The sequence below is a fragment of the Rattus rattus genome, chromosome 9 (assembly GCF_011064425.1).
Source record: "Rattus rattus isolate New Zealand chromosome 9, Rrattus_CSIRO_v1, whole genome shotgun sequence".
Lineage (NCBI taxonomy): Eukaryota > Metazoa > Chordata > Mammalia > Rodentia > Muridae > Rattus > Rattus rattus.
Genome location: NC_046162.1, coordinates 86138469 through 86153426, shown reverse-complemented (window position 1 = coordinate 86153426; position 14958 = coordinate 86138469).

Below are 14958 nucleotides of genomic sequence, written 5' to 3'. Positions count from 1 at the left end.
CCATTTTGTGTCAGAGCTGTAGGGCCAGGCCGGGAGATGAGACTTAGTTTGCCTCTAAACCTGATTTGGATCACAGAAAGATACCTCAAAAGCAGGCAAGGCAAGCCTTGTTAAGATTCCCGCTGAGAAATGAGAGGTTGAGAGACACAGCAGAGGCTGGGCCATGAGGCAGCAGCTTAAGCAGCTAGTGCCTCCCTGATCCTCTGACTGTGTAATCCAGTTGCTCAGAGAATGGAAAATCCCCTTCTCCTCCCCCACAGAGGCCTCCTAAGAGGTCTGCTGGCTCTGGGGCTCTAATCTGCCCAGACATCACTCTGTGAGCAGGTTGCCAGGGTCCTCATCCCAGCTGCCCCTCCGTGGGAGGTAAGGAGGGCTGAACCTGTGGTCCAAGAACTGGTTTGCCCAGATCAGAGAAACAAATGGGCCTTACTGGTGAAGACAGCTCCTGGGATAGCACTGGAACTCAGGATGGAGCGAGGGAGGCAGGAGAACTGGGTACCCTGGCTGAGGTACCTGGGTGGGGCTTGTCATTAAACAGTCTGTCATTCTCCCTCCATCTTCCTTTCCTTTTTACTTAAAAGATGGTCCCTCCCACACCTTCACCTCCCCCACCCCCTCACTTTTACTCATCCATTCACCCAGCACTGACAGCTGCCCTGTGGGTGAACTCCTGATTCTCCTGCACTAAAGACAGGGCAGGGGCTCTGGCCAAGCTACCCCCTACCCCCAGTCTTCGTACATGTGTGCTGTGCCTCCCTGAATTAGATGGAAGAGAAGAAAATGCAGGCTGTGAAGGGGAACACAAGGGAGAAATGGACCAGAAGGTTTGTTAAGTGAAGGAGATTGTTTACCATGCGGAGAGCCTGGGTTCAGTTCCCAGCAGAGGGAGGGAGAGGCTGTAAGAGGAAAAGGGGAGATGTGGATAATTACTGGAAAACCATCTTAAGATGAAATGTCGGAGGATATATGATGAAAGTGAGGGGGAAGAACAGGCAGGGACCAGGAAGTAAAGAAAGCGAGGAGGTATCCCCAGTGGCTGAAGATGCTGTGGGGGAAATCGAAGGCTGCTAAGGGAATGCAGGAGGCACCCCAAGGTGTCTCTCAGGGTGCAAGGGCCAACACCCTGCTCCCTCCTACCTCTGGTACCCAGGCATCTCTAACCAGTCCCATGCCACAGATCCTGGCAATGGTTGTCAGGCTGCAATCGGAGGATTTTTGCTTTGGAGTGACCTTATCTGTTAACACAGGCTAGATGGAGTCCTCCCACCTCTGTGAGGGGTGGTACCAATCAGAGCTTTTATACCTCTCTCTCATCCGCTCACCTTGATTTCCACGGGGCTCTGACTAATTGTGGGGTGTTCTGTGACAATGGGTTCGGCTTGCAGAGGGAAAGATAGTGCTCACAGCTACTTTGTGAACTAGAGAGGAGCCCTGCTTTTCTCCCCTCACAGGCAGAGGCGAAGAGAATGAGGGGACAGGGTGATGTCATTTCTCCAGAGTCAGGCACTCAGGAGTCCCTCTCCTGGGAACAATGCCATAGGGTTTTGCATCCTAGATGAGGGAAAACATTTGTGCCTTGTGATGGCTGCCATATCCTGAGGATTACACTCAGGAAATCTCCACACACACCCTCTGAGGTAGAACTTCTTTGCCCTGCTTTTAAAATAAAGTAAGGTCCAGAAAAGCAAAGTAACTTGAAGTCCCGCATCTAGGATTAGAGCTAGAATTACCTCAAAGGACTGGTTGAGTTCCTCTCCCTGCCCCCTCCCCTGCAGGCATGGTAGGCAAGGGCTCTACCACTGAGGTACACCCTCACTCTACTAGGTTCTGTCTTATGGTCTGATGGTGAATGAATGCTCCTTCCTCTCACTCCTGCCAGATCTGAGAGTCCTCTGTGTCCACTGTCATGGAGAGAATCAGGGAGCCTGTCAGGGAGAATCTAGCTAGGTGGATCCCTCTAACTATGCCCCCCAGTTCCCCCGACAAAGACCTTGCAAGGGCAAGGGTAAGGTCCCCTGAGATGTCATCTGATTTATGTGACGATATTGTTATTTTATGGGATGGGCCAAAGAGGTGTCAGGAAGCAAGTCAGCAGTAAATCTCTCTCCTCTGCTCCCCTTCCCTCTGCATGTCCTTCCGGCAATTTATGGGGAAATCTGTTCAGAACTAGGGGCTTGGGGCTTGAGTTCAGGCGTGGGGTACAGAGGTAAGGAGGGATGGATCTGTTAAACACCCACATGAACAATGCCTGCTCATACCCCATCACAAGCCCCACGTTCACAGTCCTCAAAGCCCTTCTGTGGATCCCCACAGACAGTGGCAGCCCTTGGTCACAGGTGAACTCGTCCCTTGCATACCTCCACCAAAGATGTGTCACTGGAGGGTGTCACACAGTGGTTGTCCACATGTCCACAGTCACTGGTGGACTGGAGCTTCCGAGTCAAAGTCTGAGAGCAGAGGTGAGACTTTTCATGCGATTTCTTTGAAGAAGGTGAAACTTCTCGGGGGTGGGAGTGGGGAGCAAGGTGAAACTTCTCAAGGGACAGGAGCTGGAAAGAAAGCCATTCCCCAGTCCTTTTGAGACCGCAGAGGCAAGCAGGTGGGTGACAGCTCAGAACTTCGAGCCTGGAACCCTCTCCCATGCTTCCCTCTCCTCTAGTCCTCGTTGTCACCAGCATTGCAAGTGTTGGGAGCTGCCAGCGTTCTTCCTGAGATGAACTCCGCAGCTCAGAGGTCAGGACATGGGTGCTATAGTCAGAGGTCTAGAGGGAAGAGAGATAAAGGAGAACCAAGCAGGGGAGGGGGAAAGAAAGGGGTAGGAGAGGGAGGAGGAGGAGGAAAAGACCTTCTCACGTCTACCTCCCACCCCCAAAGCTCTTCTCCTGCTAAGCTACTCAGCCACTCCATCCCAAGAGCCCAGGTGACCTGGCAACTTACACGGCTGTTGCAAGACATCCCTCCATATCGCCCATGGCACTTGGAGGACGCACCTTGGCACCTACACATCCCTAGTCCCAAGTTCAGTATCTTCTTCAGAAGAGCTCAGGAAATCTCGGCTGAATGAACGCAGGGGAAGAGAAGGAGGCATTACCCCTCGAGTGGTTACCACGGGACTCCCCACTCCATCATCTCCCTGCTGGCCTCCTGACTGTGAAGTCAGGGTTGTGCTCTGCCTCGTGCTGAATATATGGAATTATCTATTACAATACTTCAATATTTATTACATTGATTTCGCTTTAAATGCTTTGTAAATCATAGCAAAAAATAATGGCCTTCCAACAGAGAGTCATATACCGTAATCAACTGGAAGAAAGTCGGCATTGTAATTTAAAAAAAAAAAAGTCCTTATGTGAGTCTCTCGCTTAAATTAAGAGACAGGACGTGATTCAAATAATAAAACCCAAGTGAGGCCGGTTTTTCTTGGCAAATTAGCAGAGGTTTTAACTGGAACTGAAAAGGTGTTAAGGTGGAACACTGACCTCATTAGACCTTAATTATTTTCTGTTGCTACATTCCTGGAGTCAAGGGCTTTCCTGCCCCCACCAAAGTGTCCACATAATGCCTCATCTCAGGAACTTGGGCTTTAGAGAGAAATCACTTCTCAAGAGGCATTAGTGGGATAAAAACAGACACTTCTCTAGTGACCCGTTTCTCCATCATAGACTTTCTAGGGTGCCCAGAATCGCTCGCTGGTTTAGAGGCTGCATAATCTCGTCTTTAAAAGCCGAGGATCTAGTTGGGCCTGGTGACACAGGTTTGTAATCCCCACTACTCAGGAGACTGAGACAGGAGGATCACAAGTTCGAGGCCAACCTGGGCAACTAGTTTGTGAGACCTTATTATAAAATAGAAAGTTAAAATATACATCAGGATGACTATACTTCATCTGCTGTCTCTAGCCTCTTTAGAGTATGCCCAAGATTTTGAAGCCAGCATTTATCCTTTTACTGAAAGGATACTGCTTCACCTCCCATGGCCCACGTAGGCTGGTTAACAGTCCCAAAGCTAGCTGGGCTCAGTCCAAGAGATCCACACATATGCAGAAGAACACGAACCCCATGTCAACCCCTCTCAATAAAATAACGTGAGAGTGTGACTGAGTGCTGTGTCCGGCACACGGTGGGCATTGCAGTGGGTGCTGTGGTAGGCATCCTGCAGGACAGTTTTGCTTCTGCTGGAAGAAAAGGCACATAAAAGGTTGCTTTCTCCAACCCTCGTCACTGGCTCGGGGGAGGGTAGAGGAGAAATATTGCTTCCCAAAGGGCTCCAGTGTGGATGTCTATCCCACAGCTCCATGTGCCACCTTCCCCCATGACAGCCCCACTGAGCTGTGTGCATTTGGGGCCACCAGCTCTACTCCTCTCACCAACCTCCAAGTGTGGTGTGTTCAAAGTGAGGGAGACATTTTAAGACTTGGTTCTTTGAAGACTATGTCTTCTGGTCCCAGATAGTGACTATCGTTGTAGAAAAGAAGGTCAGATTGAGTCAAGCATTGGAAGGAGAAGACCGCAGGCAGGTAGGAACAGTAAGCCATCATGGCCTAGGGCAGCAGTTCTCCACCGGTGGGTTGTGACCCCCTTTGGGGGTTGAACAACCTTTTAACAGGGCTCGCCTTAGGCCATTGGAAAACACAAGAATTTACATTGCAATTCATAAAAGTAGCAAAATTATGAAGTAGCAATGGAAATAATTTTATGGTTGGAGTTGCCACAACACGAAGAACTGTATTAAAGGGTCCCAGCATTAGGAGAGTTGAGAAACAATGGTTTAGGAGATCCCCGGGAATAGAGAAAAACCATGGTTTCTTATGTCTACTATAGAAGGCTGAGAATGTCAGGGTGTATACCATAAAACCAGGCCAATATTCTACAGAGGACATCCCCAAATTTCAGGATACCATCTCAACAGACTCTCTTGCTTTTTGGAAGGATGCTGAGGCTATGTGAAATGGCCAGACATCTACTTGAGGGCACATTGCAAGGGGATGAAATTGGGGATGGCTTTGGGCAAAAAGTTGTCCCTGCTGTCCTTTCTGACCTGGAGTGGCCTGGATGAGTCTAAAGGAGCCCTGAAGACTTGCACAAAGGTCCATCTTGGGTCTTTGCAAGAGAAAGCCCATGGCCAATTGAAAAGATCCTTTCTGGATTCCATTGGGTCTCTTGTGGCTTAGAAAGGCTATTCTAGCCAGGTGGCAATGGCACACATCTTTAATCCCAGCATTCAGGAGGCAGAGGCAGATGGATTTCTGAGTTCAAGGCCAGCCTGGTCTACAAAGCTAGTTTTAGAATAGCCATGCTACACCAGTCTTTCAAAAACAAACAAACAAAAAGAAGAAAAGGGGTGGGGTATTTGAATGAAGAAGGATGGCCACAAAGTTATCATGACTTATGGGCTGCAGATGCAGCTCAATTAGTAAGGTGTACACAAGCACAAGGACCTGAGTTCAGGTCTCCAGTGCCCACTTAAGGGCAGGGTATGGGATGACACTGGATGGCAGAGACAGGCTGGTCCCAGGAGCTCGTTGACTAACCAGCCTAGCCAACTGATGAGTTCTGGGTTAAGTGAGAAACTTTGCCTTAAAGATAATGTGCAGGGGCTGGAGAGATGGCTCAGCAATTAAGATCATATCCTGCTCATGTAGAGGACCTAAATTTGGCTCTCAGCATCCAGTCTGTTAACTCCACCTCCAGAGGAATCCAATGCCTTTTGCCTCTGCAGGCATCTGCACTCAGTTCCTCTGACTGAAGTTCCACAGTTGGAGCAGTCTCAAGTATCTCATTGGGCACACACACACACACACACACACACACACACACACACACACACACTATTTTATTCATGTTACAGATAAATAGACTGAGGTCCAAAAGGACAGCTGTTGAGACACAGAACTAGGGTATGAACCCATGGCTCTCTGAACAGAGATTCCATCCAGGGTAGTAAGAATATACATTTGGAATGTGAGCCCCTTCGAGGACACAGATTCACTAAATATAATGCTAAGTCAGCACCTGGCACTCAGTCAACAATAAGTATTTCAAAATAATTCATATCAACTTTAATGGGAATATTGGTGCAAAAAAGTGAGCTTGGAGAATGGAGTGAACAAGGGACTGGAAACTAGATACTCTTTCTCTTTTCTTTCTCTCTATCATCTATTTGAGACAGGGTCTATCTGTCTATCTATCTATCTATTTTGAGATAGGGTCTCTCTGTCAAGCCCTTGCTGTCCTAGAACTATCTCAGTAGACGAGGCTGGCCTTGAACTTAGAGATTCACCTGCATCTGCCTCCCGAGTGCTGGGATTAAAGGAATGTACCACCACATTCACTTTTCTTCTTTTCTTTTAAAGGTTTGTTGGCCCTTAAAAACTGCTATGTATATACTATGCCAGAGCATACATCTGGGGGTCAGATAACGAATTTGGGAGTCAGTTCTCCCCTTCTGGGGACTCTGGGGATCAGTCTTCACCCACTGAGCCATCTCACCAGCCCCAGATCTTCTGTCACAGTTTCACAGGTTTTGTGCCTTGTGTATCTCAGGGAGCACTTTGTGATCCATGCCCAACCCATCTGGCTGTTTCTTTTTCTTTTCTTCTTTTATTGACACAGGGTTTCATTATGCAGCCCAGGCTGCCTGGGACTCACTATGCAGTCTCTGCCTCAGCCTTTGGAGCGCTGGGATTTCAGGCATGCACTGCCATGCCTGGCTCTGGCTGGTTTCCCTTTCCAGGTAGCACCACGGCAGAGGTTTAAAAAGTCCAGGAGGAGAGCAGAGGGATAAGAACGGGAAATAGCAGTACTATCGATGAAGCATCGTCAGTATATACAGAATACAGTCAAATGGTTTTTTAAGGGGCCATTGAGATGGCTAACTGGGTAAAGGTGCTTGCTGCCAAGTCTGATGACCTCAGTTTGATCCCCAGGATCCACACAATAGAAGGAGAGAACTGACTCTGTACATTTTTCTCTGACCTCTAGTCTCAACACAGGAGGAGCATAGTCACCATTAAACAAGAAAGAAAGAAATGTGATGAGTCAAGTATATATATATTTTTTAAAGTGATAAGCATAAGTGTTATCTTGTTCCTTGGATCACCTCTTGGAATGGCCATGACTCCCTCTGGCATTTCTCGTGGTGCCAGAAACACGAGTGCTCTTCAACAGAACTTCAGATATACAAAGTGGTTGCTCTGCCCATGATTTACAGCCCGAGCTTCAGGAATCAGCCTTTAGCCCAGGTTTACTGAACATCTACTGTGGACTATACACTGCACTGAAGCCCAGCAGGCCCAGAGATTCCCATGGGATGGTTCCCAGATCTCAAGAGCATGCCCAAGCTGTGGCGGGGGGCGGGGGGCTTTTTTATGAGACCTTCCTCTAGGCAACCAGAGGCCACCAGGCATGTCAAGGGGCTGCATGGCCATCTTTTGCTCTTTGCGCCTGTGTCTGGAGGATCCCAGCCTTGCCTCAGAAGGTCGACCCTCTCTGCTCCCTCTCAGTCATCCCTGCCCTTCCACACTGCAGCTCCCCTGGCAGAGAGAAAAGGTGCGAGAGGGAATCCAGAGATTCTGTACTGTTTGTTTTGGGTTCAATGGAATCTCATTTACACGTGTTAATTGCAACTAATTGGCACTAATTGGATGAACAGGAAACCCTCTGGGAGCACTCATACCTTTAATTTGTAGTAAATATCATTAATTAACATATGCTAATTAGAGCCAATTAACATTGATTAAGGGTTGCCAGCTACTTGGAAAGTACAACTCTGTGTCCTCCTCCCTGGGTTGTCTGAAGTCAGCACAAAACATGATACATAGAGTCTGGGGGAGGAAAGGACATTGTGTCGCATGGGGCACCAGCTACACAAGCACAGAGCCCCAGCAGCCCTCATCCAAACTGGCTGTGTAGAGGTGGCCTCCTGCCCTGCCTGACCTCCCCTGCCCAGTGCAAAGGGCTCTGCAGAGGCAGGGAGCACCCCTCCAGCCCCCACCCCACCCCTGCCCGCAAGATCAGCATTGTTCAGGGAGCTGGGAGAGAAGGTTGGGAGGTTTTTGGATTGAGCTGTTCTGCCCTTCAACAGTTCCTGGACAACAGATGTCATCCTGGGATAGCCTAAAACTCCACTATCAGGAAGAGGGTGGGCAGGGGAGGGTCATCCCTTCCAGATACGGTGGATGGTAGGTTTCCCACTCATCCAGTCCCAACAGGGAACATGCCAAGCCTCCTCCATCAGACAGGTGATATGACCGCCCCCATCAGACAGCTCCCTTGCTCACTGAGGGATATATTGCTATTTGAGATTGAGGTGCTCTCCAGATTTCCCAGGGAATTGGTGTTGGACTGAAAAACTAACTAGGTGTGGTAGTGGTGCACACATTTAATCCCAGCATTTGGGCAGATCTGAGTTTGAGGCCAGTCTGGTCTACATAGCAAGTTCCAGGTCGCCTAAATAGTGAGTTTATGTTTTTAAAGCAAAATTGGAGCTGAGGGGGTACGTAGAAATACAGCATACTTCTAGCACGTGGGAGGCCCTATATTTATCCCCAGTATTAAAAATTTAAAAAGGAAAATCATTTGCCTAGAAGCCAGGCTTTTAGGGTTACTTTTGCTTCTGTTACTAAGTGGCCACGGGACTCTTGAGATTCATTTAAAGAGGTATAAATTGTTTTGTTTTGGTCTAATTATAAAGAAATGAATGTTCATTGCCTTCCTCCCTGATTACCTCCCAGGCACCCAATCCAGGGGTCCTGCCTCTAGAGCAGTCATTGGATTGTCTCACTTCCGGCACTCGCTTTGTACCTTTACCGAGCAGCAAGTTCCCTGAGGCAGGGGTCCACCTGTTTATTCATTTCAGCTTTCCAGGGGCACAAAAAGCACTTGTTTCCTAAATGTAGGCATACAAGAGGTTTAAAACATCTTAATCGCAGGGCTGGAGAGATGGCTCAGCTTTTAAGAGCATCGGTCGCTCTTCCAAGAAGACCCAGGTTCAATTCCCAGCACCAACATGGCAGCTTGCGACAGTCTGTAACTGCAGTTCCAGAGGTCCTGACACCCTCGTACACACGAAACACCGATGTATGTCTCTTCCACTATGGAGACGTACACGTCTGTGCAAGTAATACCCACTTACACACGTTTGAAACATAAACACACAGAGCACACGTCTGAAGGTCTCTCAAGAACCTTAATGTTTTTCCTTTAACAACTTGACCTAAGGGCTTAAAAATCAAGGAAATTATTTTAAAACCTTATTTAAATTTATTCTACATACAGTTTTGTGAATTTTAAATGTTAAACCTTTGATCATTGTTCCTGTGACAGTCTCTCTAGCAATGACAGCAAACAGATTCAAGAATTAAAACTCAAAGAGCTGGAGAAATGGCTTCAAGGTTAAAAGTGCACACACCGCCCTTACAGAGGACCTGAGTTTGGTTCCTAGTATCCATACTACGCAGCTCACACCTGGCTGGGATTGCAGTGCTAGGTGATCCAACTCTGTTCACACACTCATATACACACGCACATAATCAAAAATAAAAAAATTTAAAACCCTGAAGCTTGCACTGGGTTTCTAGGTTTGAGGCAGAACAGTTGCCCAGCAGCGGGTGTGAGGTTCTGAGCTGGATTCTCACCACTGGGAAAAAAGAGAACAGAATAAAATTTTAGTTTTTTTGTTTGTTTTGACAGTGTAGGACATTGAATCCAGTGCTTTGTACATCTTAGGCAAGCACTCTACCATTGAGCTACACCCCCAATTCCTAAATTATTTTTTTTGAGACAGGGTTTCTCTGTGTAGCCCTAGCTCTCCTGGAACTCCCTCTGTAGACTCCCTCTGGCTTCAAAATCACAGCAATCCACCTGCCTCTGCCTCCCGAGTGCTGGGATTAACGTTGTGTGCTACCACCACCCTTCCTTCCTAAGCCTTAACATTTTATCATTAAAAGTTCACAAGCTATGGGGCTGGAGAGATGGATCGGGGTTAAAATCACTGGCTGCTCCTCCAGAGGACCCAGGTTTGACCCCACCAACTCATGGCATCATACAATTACCTATATCTTCAGTTCTAGAGGATTCTATGCCCTCTCCTGGACCCCACAGGTAACAGACATGCTCATAGTATATAGACGCACATAGGGTGCTGGGAATAGAACCTGGGTCCTCTTGCTGGAACAACAAATGCTCTTAACCACTGAGCCATTTCTCCAGCCCTGCAAATGTGGTTAGATTTTGTTGTTGTTGCTTGGTTGGTTTGGTTTTGGTTTGGTTTTGAGACACAGTCACCCTATTTAGCCTTGGCAAGCTGGGAACTCTGTGTAGAAGTCTGGCCTGGGGGGTTGTGGTCCTTCTCCACCTCCTGAATGCAGGGATTGGAAACAATCCCTCCAAATGGTGGTTCTTCCTTCCCTCCCTTTCCTCTCCCTTTTTAAAAATAGGTGTAGCTTTGGCTGGTTTAGGACTTAATATATAGACCAGACAGGTCTTGAACTCACAGAAATCTGCCTGCCTCTGCCTGGATTGCAGGCCTCCACCGCCATACCCAGCACCAGAGGACATTCTGAAACGCTTGTAGCCTGTGTGCTGTGCCCCTGGGAGCATCCAGTAAACACACTGGCCGTCCCGCTTGCAAACATGCTGAGTGCCTACTTTCCCAGGTTCCAGAGTGTTCCCAAACACAGATGCGCTTAACCTGGCTGTTTAACCTCTAGCTCATTTCCAGTGTGCGGCTATAATCAATAACGCTGGGATGCACATTCTTGAGTTTACAACCTTGCATACATCTTGGATCAATCCCTTGGGAGTCGTTCCCAGAGGGAGAATTGTCAGAGCAAAGGGAATAGGTCATTGAAAAGCTCTGCTATGGCACGTGGCCAGCCTACCCTTCAGAAACAGTTCTGTCAGCAGTGACCGCGAACAAGACCTCTGTCCCACTGCCAGCGTCAGGCATCCCTTCAGCCACCAGCTAAATCCTGATGTGGGTTTCCTCCTCTGTGGACTAAAACCAGCATAGAGGGGCACGACTTACCTTTCCAGGTGTGCGCAAGGATGTGGATCCCAACGAATCCAGGGATTTGTTCTCCAAGTGGCATGGGATGAGGAAGGTTTAACACTACTTAGGTTTTGGTGGAAAGAGGTGAGAACCTGGAGAAACCTCGCTTCCATGTGATGTCTGTGGGGAATCCTCATTCAACTAACGCAGAGGGACAACACTGCCCAAGAAGGGCTTAGGGTTCATTCAGGACACTGAAAACTGCAATACTGAGGATGCTGGGAAGTTCCCTAGGTACAAACCCCCTGCAGTGGGACTGGCATCCTTCTGAACATGCCCTATTCATTCGTGCACATGGGCAGCATTATCCCCATTTCACGGATGGAGTCTCTGAGGCTCAGGCAGGCTAATAAGTGTGCCTTCACTAACACAACTGCCAAGTGCCAGGGCTGCTCTTTGGATTTGAGTTCTGAGCCCGCTCTGCAGACTACATACTGCAACCTCCCGCCTGTGTGTACCCCTTTGGCTCCCAGAAACCCTGGCTTCTAGGTAGCTTCTCCTTGGCTTCTAAGATACAATCCTGAGAGATACCTCCCTGCCCTGCACTGGGCCCTCCACCCCACCCCACCCCCCTTCCCCATGGAAACTTGAGGTCTAAGGGAGAGCTGCTGGCGAGGTTCACAGCAGTTTAATTACCAAAGTGATTTTAATTTGTTTTTGTTAATTGAAATCTCATTAAGCCGTAATTTACTCCACACAGCTCGAGAGTCCACAATTCTATGGGTGAGGAGGCGATGTGGGCTTGTAGAACTTGTTTCAGTCTGGGGATTGTATTTCTTACTTGATCCTGTAGTTGGTTTGCAAGGGAGGGAGGGAGAGAGAGAGAGAGAGAAAGAGAGAGAGAGAGAGAGAGAGAGAGAGAGAGAGAGAGAGAGGAAGAGAGAGAGAAGGAAAAGGAGAAGGAGGAGAAGGAGAAGGAGAAGGAGAAGGAGAGGGAGAAGGAGAAGGAGAAGGAGAAGAAGAAGAAGAAGAAGAAGAAGAAGAAGAAGAAGAAGAAGAAGAAGAAGAAGAAGAAGAAGAAGGAGAGAGACAGAGAGACAGAGACAGACAGAGACAGAGACAGACAGAAAGAGAGACACAGAGAGAGAAGAGCATGTGTATGGGTGTCCCATGGTTGGCAGGGATCTCTACACAGCCAGGCCCCCTGCTTCCTGAATATAAACACTCTCATCCTGCTGCCATGAGGGTCTGGTCCTGCTTGTCTTGTTCTGTTCTATGAATGATGAACTTTTTGTCTCCATGAACTCATTCATCCAGACTTTACAGAAAATTCGTCCTTTTGTGTCTGATTTCCGAAGTGGCATTTTCTTTTTCTAAGACAGAATCATTCTGCGTAGCTCAGCAGCATGGTCTTGAACTTCTAATCCTCCTGTCTCAGCTCTCTGAGTGCTGGGATTACAGGCATGTGTCACTGTGCTCAATGATACTTTTTTTTTTGAGACAGGGGTTCATGTAGCTCAGGCTAGCCTTTCATTTACTCAAGGATGACCTTAAGTTTCTGATTCTCTTGAGTTCCGGGATAACAGGTGTGCACCACTAAATCTAGTTTACAAAGTGCCGGGGATTGAACCCAGGTGGATTAGTTACTTTTCTATTGTAAAACACCATGACAAGGCATCTTAAGAAAGGAAGCATTTAATGGGCTTATGATTCCAGAGGCTTAGAGTCCATTATGGCATGATGAAAGGAATGATTGAGAGCTCACTTCTCAAACCACAACGAGAGGCACAGCATAATGGGAATGGCACAAATCTTTTGAAACCTCAAGGCTTGTCCCCAGTAACACACCTCCTGCCACAAAGCCACCCCTCCTAATCCTTCCCAAACATTTCCACCAACTGAGAACCAAAGACTTCACATGTATGAGCCAATGGGGGGGGGCATTCACATTCAAACCACCACACCAGGGCTTTGTGCGTGCTAAGCAAGCATCCTACCATCTGAACTGTGTTCCTAACTCCTCGGTGGTACGTTAGGACTGAAGTGGACTTGGTTGTCAGTTGCACACCACTTAACATTCAGGCTTTTCTTATTCATGCCCCTTAACAACTGTAGCTAAGACACTCTAAATATGTTCAGGCTCCCTGAGTCAGGTGGGGCCTGCAAGTAACACAAGTGCATGCACATTGCCTGGCACATAGTGGAGATTTGATGACGTAGGAGTGACCAAGAGTATATTGGAGCCATGCCTTTAAGATGTGCATGGGTGCTGGAGAAATTCGTGGACCGCTCCTCTGGCCTGCATCCTTGGATGTGCCGTGCTCACAGAGGACTCTGAGCCTCCAGAACTTGGTCTGCTTGAGGCATTCTCCTCTCCCCACATGGCCCCCGACTGCGGCCACTTGGTAGGTTTCCAGGCCTGACATTTCCAACATGCAATGCCATATGTATCACCCCTCTCAGGTAATTATCACGTAAAATTAAGCTAGTCTTGTACATGAAACCAGCAATTAGCCAGGGATTGAAGGTCAGCGAGAGCTCGTTTACAGAGTCGCTAACAAAATGTTAAGTGGAAGTGTGTGTCAGATGGGCCAGGAGGCTGGATTAGCTGGGGTCACAGCCACGGACAAGAGAGCACAGGAGACTCCCAGCTCAGCAGCCTGCACAGCGCACAGTGGGAAGAGCTGGCAGTCGAAGGCTCACACTTCTCTCCTCCGGCTCTCAATCTGGGGCCCTGCTTTGAAGGGAAGGTCGCCAAGCCTGCTAAGTCCCAGTGCACACCAAGGCTGGTTCCCACTCCATCTGGAAACCTGCTAGGGCCTGCCCCAAAGCCTGTCTGTCCCTCCTCCTCCAGCCTGATGCCTCTCCCCCAACACTTCACACGGGAGTTTTCACATCTGCTGCGAGTATCTAAAGACAGGGCAGCCATGCCCAGCTCGGAAACTTTGCACACAATATTCTCTTAGCTTGGAACACTTTCCCCTTTCCCCAACTGCTTTATGGTCAACATGGAAGTCTTTTGTTTCTCTTCTGAAATTCCCAGGCTAAGCCAGGCATAGTGGCATGTACCTGTAATTTCAGCACTGAGGAGGCTGCTAGGAAGACATATTCAAGGCCAGTCTAGGCTACACAGCAAGTTCACGGCAGGCCTGAGCTATGTACTAAGAAACCTGTCTCGGGGCTGGGGATAGAGCTCAGTTGGTAGATTTCTGGGTTCAATCCTCGTAATTTTTGCCACATAAATGGGGCATAGTGACACATACCTGTTATTCCAGTACTGGGGAAGTAGAGGGATGGGGGTACAAGGTTATCCTTGGATACAAAGTAGTTTTAGACCAGCCAGACTACATGACACACTGTCTCAAGGGGGAAACAATCAGGCTGTGGAGAAGGCTTACCTTGTTAAGGCACATGCAGTCAAATGTGCTAACATCAGGTTTGTTTTCACATGGTGGAAGGAAAGAACTGGTTCCTGAAGATGGTCCGCTGACCCCCACACATTCACTGCGGCATGCTTGCCCACACACATACTGAAAAAAATAACTAGATAAATAAATGTCAGAAATATCTACCAGCTGGGTATGTGGCACTCGCCTTTAATCCCAGCACTTAGGTGAGAAAGGCAGGAGGGTTTCTACGAGTTGGAGGCCAGCCTGATCTACATTGAGAATTCCACACCAGACGGAATAAATAAAATAAAATAAAAATCTACCGATATAAGAACTTATTCTCGCTGTGTGGTGATGGTGAACGTGCCTTTAATCCCAGCACCTGGGAAATCTTGGTGAGTTTAAGACCAGCCTGGTCTATAGAATGAGTTCCAGGGCTATACAGAGAAACCCTGACTCAAAGAAAAAAAAGTCTCTAAAATCCAAACATCAAGGAGTAAAGCAGTCGAGATTAGAACTCCAGGCTGTACTTCTCTGGGAGCTTTTTCAGACACCCATCTTGTTCCTATAGGAGAGCGTG